This window comes from Lactuca virosa, chromosome 9 (genome assembly GCF_052849685.1).
Source record: "Lactuca virosa cultivar CGN04683 chromosome 9, Lactuca_virosa_CGN04683_v6, whole genome shotgun sequence".
Lineage (NCBI taxonomy): Eukaryota > Viridiplantae > Streptophyta > Magnoliopsida > Asterales > Asteraceae > Lactuca > Lactuca virosa.
The window spans coordinates 202820705-202829954 of NC_136434.1; positions in this window are offsets into that span (position 1 = coordinate 202820705).

Consider the following 9250-nt stretch of genomic DNA (forward strand, 5'->3'; position numbering starts at 1 on the left):
TTTTTTTTTAATTTATGTCATAATATCTTTTAAAAATATATAAATTAAATAAAACATAATTAATCAAATAATGTGATAACACATACTATTTTCTATTTATTTTTTATTTTTTGATGTTTTTAATTTCTATTTTTCTAATTTGTTTTATTTTTTTTAATTTATGTCATAATATCTTTTAAAAATATATAAATTAAATAAAACATAATTAAACTAAATACATAATTAAACATACCATTTAAAAAAAACGACATTACAACGAAAAAAAAAACATCGACCGAAAACATAATAAATTTAAAAATATAAAACCGATACACTATTATTCGCCTAAATATTTCAGCTCGATCTCCGCCTTCATTTTTCGGAGCACCTCCAACCGTCTCGGAGGCATATTCTCCTCGCTAGTTTGAAGAATTGTCAAATCCTTCGCAATGTGATCTTCCTCGACTTCACGACGAAGGGACTCCAAATGCTCCCGTTGCAAATCATATCTTTTACGCGCGATTTCGTTGCGATCGTCAAATTTTTGTTTCATTTCGGTTTGCTCTCGACGTCTACTTTCACCTTCCTCCGCGTGTCGTTGAGCATGTCTCGCTTTGTCGCGACCTATCGGTCGTCGAGGCGGGGAGATCTCTTCGATGTCGTTGAAGTCATCCGGTATCTCATCCGTGTTTGCATTGAGGTCGATGTTCGTGTGTGCGTCCGAAACGTCGACCGAACCTGAGCCGCGAGACCTCTTCGATTGTTGTTCCGCAAATGTGTCCGTTTTATTCCATTTTGGGTCTTCCTTGACAATCGTTTTGTGTACTATAACACTGTCACATCTAGCATTTTAGGGCTAGAAATTTCTATCCATGTACAAATAGTTTCTTTGTGTAACTAAGAGACACTATGTGTAGTATAAATTAACTTCAATACTATACAAGTTTATACATCCAAAATTTTGTTTCAAGTCGAAGCTTCCTCGTGTAAGCCCAAAATGTAACCCAATAAGCCATGATCACTCAACTTTGGGCCTTAACCCAAGCCTTCTCGGTTCAAATCTCTTAATTGACCAAGACCTTCTTATTGGGCCCTTCTTGGACCAAAAGCCCTAGTTAACCTTATTATGGGCCGAGAACCCATATTTGGGCCGAAAATTCGTAATTAGAATAGTGTTGGGCCGTAAGACCCTTATTGGGCCGTGAAGAATTATTTCAAAGCTTAATGGGCCGAAAACTCTTTTATTTAGTCTCATTGGGTCAAAGACCATTCTTTGGGCCCTAATGGGCCAAAGATCTCTATTGGTCTTCTCACCTAAACCGAAAATCTAATTGGGCTCAATGTGTTTTCGGCCATCCATGGAAAAACCGAAGCCCAATTCTTTTCCCTTCCCATAAAGCCCGATCGGATTTAAAAAAAAAAAGAAATAGATTAATGTAAATGTGACACCTCACTTTTGTATCACATACACCCAAATATTTGCATTACATACACCTAGGCATGGAGAATTGTCCAACATGTTTCTATACACTCCTCTCTCTCCTCTCTTTCCCTATATTCGGCCGAAGCCACACTCCCCCACCACCATTCCTTCTCAAAATTCAATCATATCTCTTATTTCCTCTCACTCTTTTGTCCTAAAAACCGTGAGTTGGTGTGTGTCTTCAAGAGATTCTCTTCAAGCCTTTCATAACTTGGTAAGTCTATATCGCATTCAAGTTGTTTTAATTCTAATTTACACTAAGATCATTCCTTTACAACACCATTTTCGTGTTTTACATCCTAGAAACCACCTCAACTTCGAAAATCTTCACAAGGAAACACTCTAGGCCGAAAACCTCATCCACTTTCCTCCTCAAACCGAAAAAGCCCCCAAGGTGAGCTTCATACCCCTATTTTTTGAGTTTTCTTTCTTTTGGGGGAGGATACAAGTCAAAGTCTTGTGTAAATCTTGTTTATTTGCTTGTATGTGCATGTGTTGTAGGATATGTGTGTTAAATGTTGTGAAATTCATGCTAAGAGTCCATGAACTCCAGATTTTTGGTTGAATCTCAAGTTGTTGGACTTAGTTAACTTAATATGTTGTTAAAAATGAAAACCTAGTTTCTAAATGAAGTATATTCATTTGATGCATGGTAAATATCACAAAGATTAGTCCAAAAATATGTCTAAATAAATTTTTGGCATGAAAACATGAAAAACGATAAAATGTGGAAGCCTCATTAAAAATTGGGCTATTTTCGGCCATAAAGGTAAGAATGGGCCATTTTTGAACATTTTGATAAACTTGGGCCTTTATTGAACATTTTAGTATAAAAGGGCCGAAAATAGGCTTTTTAATAAACTTGGGCCATTTTTGACAATTTTAGTATAAATGGGCCGAAAATGGGCTTATTAGTAACTATGGGCTATTTTTAAACACTTTTGTAAAAATGGGCCTTAAATGAATATTTTTGTAAAAATGGGCTATTCTTGTAAACTTTAGTAAAAATGGGCCATTTTTGACAATCTCGACATTATTGGGCCATTTTCAACATTTTTGGTAAATGGGCCATTATTGACATTTTATATAATATTGGGCCACTTTTGACATTTTAGTAGAATTTGGATCTTTATTGACAATTTTGGTAATATTGGATCATTTTTGACGAAAATGATAGAAATTGGTTATTTTTGACACTTATTGTAAAAAGGACTATTTTTGTCACTTATAACTTATAGGTCGAAAACACACTCTAGTAACATTATTTATAACGTTAAATAATGAAAGTCAATGTTTGCGTAAATTCCGTTAAGGCTCTTGTGAGACACTCCTTCACTCGTACCCATTTAGTGAACACCGTAAGTCTTGTAGTTATAACCAGAGTCTCATGGAGGGAGAGAGGAAGTTTGTGTATAGATCTATACGGGGTTGACACCCCACACCTGAGCTGCTCGCTACAGCTAGACAGGCCAGTCTAGGGTGACAAATATCTTCTTAGAAACCGACGCCTGAAGAACGTCAAGACATGCACTCCGTCATATTAGTATGGTTATAACGACACACATAGAGAATAACAATACTATTATAAGATTTACGCTGAATATACATACCACTCATTTTTACAAAGTACAAACATTGTGTCGACTATTTTGTAACTAGCCACATCACTCCGGTCTTAGGGTTTAAGGCCACAATTTCTCATAAAACAGAAAATACAGGATTTTCTGGGAATCACTCTCTATACATTTTCAAACAAGATAAACAAAGAATACACATGCAATTATACATGATTTGAAACGAGACTCACAAACTATTTTTACAAGAAAATATTGGATTTTCTGGAGGTTTACAAACTATTACAAAGGTTTCATACAAACATACTTATGAACTCACCAACATTCTATGTTGACGCTTTTCAAAACGACTTGTATTCTCAGGAACACACTAAGCAGTTTGGCAGCTATGGACTTTTGGATATTTGATGTGTTTTTGTTGATTTATCATACATTATGTATTTGGATGTAATTCATAAACAAACACAATGATGTAAACTATGTATGTTGATATCGTAATGTATGATGATGATGGTTGCTATGTTTCATTCATATTCATTTGTTATGATATTTCAAGATGAAGTCACCTGCCCACGGACGTTTCCGCTGTCCCGGTTCGGGGATGTGACAAATTAGTATCAGAGCATTGTTTATAGTGTACTAGCATATCTAACCATAAAAGATATGCAACTATAAATACAATGGGACTAAAACACTCTGAACAAAAATAAGAAACAATTAAAAGTTTTTAGAAGAGTTGGACATCGCGGTTAAACCCAGGCAGTTATGTAATCGTATTGGGGATAAATATAGCATGATCAACTATATTTATTCAGAATACGACCAACATGTGTTTGGGAGTAATCGGGGTGGACAACAAATCTGAAACTTGTCAACCTAATACCCAAAGGATCGAAGAATTAAACATAAACAATTAAAATACTATAGGAGTATTTTGACAGTAAGTGAAACCTTTATTGTATTTTCTTATATCTCCTTTTTGTGCTTACATTCTCGTACATACACCATGGCTGGCTTTCACCCAGGCCCATACATTTCCAATCAGGGAAATGTTGGTTGGCTAGAGGCGGAACCAGAGGAAGACCCAGAGGAGTTGGAAGTGGAGCCCGAAGCACCCGAGGTAGACTTTGAGGAGGAAGAGCTGGATGTTAGTGACAAGGAAATCGAGGAGGATGACTTGGACGCCGAGTCCGAAGTCATCAATCCGCCTTACATGACATGGGTCCCAACACATCGGATGGGCCCTAATGACCCTACGCCTCCATGGATCACGACCTTTGGTGATGGAGCAGACATCAGGGGATGCGTCCCCCGTTCGGCATGGATCGAGGATTTTTCGATCTTATCCATGGAGGGCCCACAGACCGCGCCCTCCCCGTGATGGTCAGGAGGACCTGAGATATCGGCAATCAGGCCCAGGCCACCGCTGATCAGATGAACCACATGAGGGCAGCCGTGGAGAGGGCCGAGAGGCAGACTCAGGATGTAGTGAGAGACTACCAAGAGCGAAAGACGACATTAGAATCCCGGCTGCGTGTCACCGAGTGCTAGTTGGCCAGGCTCCAGGGCGCATCTACTTCGTCATCAGCACCACTGGAGACCTCCCGCCGTGAGTAGGACCCATCCTACCCACCACTTGCTCCTGATGTGACCACCTCTTCCTTTTACTTTATGTATGTAGGACTGACCCTGCGATTAAGTGATTACACTACTTGTAGAGTCGTTATGCTAGCAGATTTTTATTTTCTCTATGTACTGTAGGCCTTTCGAAGGCCAATTTTCATGTATTGTACTAATAAATTAATCATTAATGAAACGATTCTGTGTTTTATTTGTGATGTTGTTATCTGCTATGTTCTCTCTCTTTATTTATATTTGATATTATATGGTTCAATTATAAGTACACTCGAAACACCGTAACCGTTGGAAACAAAAAGGATTCATAAACTCATCGACATTCCTGTCTCATAGCAGGAAAATGCCACGAAGATATATCCGCAAAAACACTACAGCACCGCCACCACCGCCGCCTCCGCCGAAGATGAACTCTGCTGCATTCCAGGCAGCAGTCTCAACTGCAGTTACTGCAGCGTTGGCTCACATCAACAACGGGAACAACGGGGGTGGTAATGGTCAGGGAACGGGAAGTTCCAATCATGGAGCCAATCAGGGACCTACAAGGACCTGAACCTATAAAGATTTTACCAATGCGAAACCCAGAACTTTCAACGGAACCGGTGGAGTGATATCTTTAACACGCTGGTTTGAGAAGACTGAATCCATCTTTGAAATTTGTGATTGTCCGGAAAAAGCAAGGTAAGGTTCGCAACATGTACGTTTGCTGATCGGGCTTTATCATGGTGGCATGGCCATGTCAAGGCCTTAACCCTTCCAGTTGTAAACGCTATGTCTTGGGAGGATCTCAAGACGATGATGTTGGCTGAGTACTGCCCTCGTGGGGAAGTACAAAAGCTTGAACAAGAACTCTGGAACCTTATTGTACAAAACTCCGATGTTGAAGCTTATATCACTAGGTTCAGTGAGCTGGCACTCTCGTGCCTAGGGATGATAACCTCTGAAGGCAAGAAAATCGAACGCTTTATTTGGGGGTTAACTCCTCCAATTCAGGGAGACGTGATTGCTGCCAACCCTGAAACGTTCGATAGTGCAAAGCGCCTGACGCAAAAGCTGTATGATCATGGGAACAAAAAGGGCACCAAGATTCCAAATGCAGAGACCAAGAAGGAATACGGCAACAAGAGGAATAAGGGAAGTAAAAGAAAAGGGGGACATGGTTCAGATTCTTCTAAGAAACAACAAACAGTAGCAGTTCACGTTGCTACCACTCAGACCATACAAACCCCAGCTGCAACCACAACAACCACACCAGCACCTCAAGGCCCTATGCAGGTTCCCACCCAAAGTGTGACAAGTGTAGTTTCCATCGTATCGGGGCATGCAAGGGCTTCCAATGTACAAACTGCAATAGAAAAGGGCACACTGTCCGGTATTGAAGAGTGCCCCCATAACAAAACAACCCTTAACCCAACAATGCTGGGGCCAGCCGCACGTGTTACAGATGTGGGGAGGCTGACCATTTCAAGCAGAATTGTCCAAAAGCCAACAACCAGGGTGTCGGGGGATCCGACAGGGTCCTAACGTTGGGGAAGGGTGAGCCGGTACAAGATCCGGCTGTAGTCATTGGTACGTTTCCCCTCAACAACACTTATGCATGCATTTTATTCGATAGTGGGGCGGAACGGAGTTTCGTGAGTCATAAATTCAAACACCTACTAAATCAAAACCCCCAAAAGCTAAGCGAAGCCTTCACGGTGGAGATGGCTAATGGGAAAACAGAAACAACCAAATACATTTTCATAGGGTGCACGTTAACACTAAATAATCGCTCGTTTCAAATCAACTTGATGCTGGTTAATATTAGAAGTTTTGATCTGATCATCGGCATGTATTGGTTAAGCCCCCACCATGCCGATATAATGTGCCACGAGAAGGCCGTTCGCCTTCACCTTCCCACCAATGAAACACTAATTATTTGCGGCGATAAACCAGGTGAAAACCTTCGTCTCATATCATGCATCAAGACACAAAAGTGCCTAGACAAGAAGAATCATGCCTTTCTAGCCCACGTAGTGGACAAACAGAAAGAGGAAAAGAACATCAAGGATATTCCGTTGGTATGTAACTTTCCAGACGTATTTCCCGAAGATCTCCTAGGAATACCTCCCTAAAGACAGGTCAAATTTTGGATTGACCTGATACCCGGAGCCACATCAATTGCCAAGTCACCCTATAGGTTAGCCCCTGTGGAAATGTAGGAGTTATCTAGCCAATTGAGCGAACTCCTAGGCAAAGGATTCATAAGACCAAGCTTCTCACCCTGGGGAGCTCCGGTCTTGTTTGTCAAGAAGAAGGATGGATCCTTTAGAATGTGCATCGATTATCGGGAGTTAAACAAGCTCACTGTCAAGAACCGATACCCTCTCCCTCGGATTGATGATCTATTTGACCAGCTTCAAGGAGCCAGTTACTTTTCCAATATAGATATGTGATCCGGATACCATCAGCTGCGAGTCTGAGAGGAAGATATCCCCAAAACTGCCTTCCAAACCCTCTATAGACATTACGAATTCGTGGTTATGCCCTTCGGTCTAACGAATGCACCCGCAACATTTATGGACCTAATGAACCAAGTCTGCCGACCGTTCCTTGACAAATTTGTAATTGTTTTCATCGATGACATACTCGTTTACTCTCGGAGCAGAGAAGAACACGACCAACATCTACGGCAGGTCTTGGAAACTCCAAGGGCGGAGAAGCTTTATGCAAAATTCTCCAAATGCGAGTTCTGGATTCGCAGGGTGGACTTCTTAGGACACGTAGTCAGTGAAGAAGGGATTCATGTGGACCCTTCCAAGATCAAAGCTATTGAGGTCTGAGCAACCCCGAGGACGCCAACGGAGATCAGGAAATTCTTGGGCCTTGCTGGTTATTACAGAAGGTTGATTCAGAATTTCTCCAAAATCGCCAAGCCCCTCACCACCCTAACCCAAAAAGGCGTACCCTTTAACTGGGATGCAAAACAAGAAGCTGCTTTTCAAACCCTAAAGCAATCCCTCTGCAGTGCTCCGTTGTTGTCTCTGCCAGAGGGAACAAAATATTTCGTAGTGTATTGCAACGCTTCCAGTCAAGGGCTAGGTTGTGTACTTATGCAGTGCGGGAAAGTGATAGCTTACGCTTCTAGGCAACTAAAGACCCACAAAGTAAACTATACCACCCATGATCTCGAGCTGGGAGCTGTGGTCTTCGCCCTAAAAATTTGGAGGCACTACCTCTATGGTAAAAAGTGCATCATCTTCACAGACCACAAAAGCCTCAAGCATATCCTGAATCAAAAAGAACTAAACATGAGGCAGCGACGATGGGTCGAGCTGCTAAACGACTACGAATGCGAGATCAAGTACCATCCGGGAAAGGCGAACGTGGTGGCCGATGCATTAACCAGAAAAGAATACTCGGGTCACCGAGTAAAAACCCTAACGATGACAATCCATTCCCACTTTTCTTCTCAAATAAAGGAGGCTCAACTGGAAGCCTTGAAGTCAGAGAACGTCGCAAACGAAGCATTATGTGGGATGGTCAAGAATATCGAAATCAAAGAGGACGGAGCACACTACCTCATGGATCGGATCTGGATCCCAAAATTTGGAGGGTTCAGAGACGTAGTCATGAACGAAGCACACAAGACACGATACTCCGTCCATCCGGGTTTCGATAAAATGTACCTGGATATCAAACAACATTATTGGTGGCCGAATATGAAAGCGGAGATTGCTACCTACGTGGGCAAGTGCCTGACTTGCGCAAAGGATAAGGTAGAATAGCAGAAGCCATTGGGATTATTACAACAGCCAATGATACCCGAGTGGAAATGAGAACGCATAATAATGGATTTCATAACCAAATTGCCTAAGTCGGCAGACGGACTGGATACCATTTGGGTGATTGTCGATCGGTTGACTAAATCCGCCCATTTCCTACCAATAAAAGAGACATATAAAGTGGAGAGACTAACACGGATCTACATAAGGGAAGTGGTGAGACTACACGGAGTACTGATATCTTTTATCTCTGACCGAGATAGTAGATTCACCTCACGATTTTGGCACTCACTCCAGAAAGCATTGGGAACTCAGCTTGCTATGAATACTTCCTACCACCCCCAGACTGACGGCCAAAGTGGTCGAACAATTCAAACACTAGAAGATATGCTCCGAGCTTGTGTAGTAGATTTTGGCAAGGCATGTGATACCCACTTGCCACTAATCGAATTCTCCTACAACAACAGCTACCATACAAGCATTAAAGTCGCTCCCTTCGAGGCCCTATACGGTCGGAAATACAGATCACCTCTCTGTTGGGCTGAGGTAGGAGACACCCAACATGCAAGGGGACAAGTACCAAACAGCACCCTCACAGGACCTGAGATCATCCGGGAAACAACTGAGAAAACTGTCCAAATCAGGGCACGACTCCAAGCATCTCGGGACAGACAAAAGAGCTACACAGACAAGAGACGAAAGTCGCTGGTGTTTCATGTAGGAGATCGCGTACTACTGAAAATCTCTCCCTGGAAAGGGATGATACGGTTTGGAAAGCGGGGAAAGCTAAATCCACGATACATCGGACCATTCGA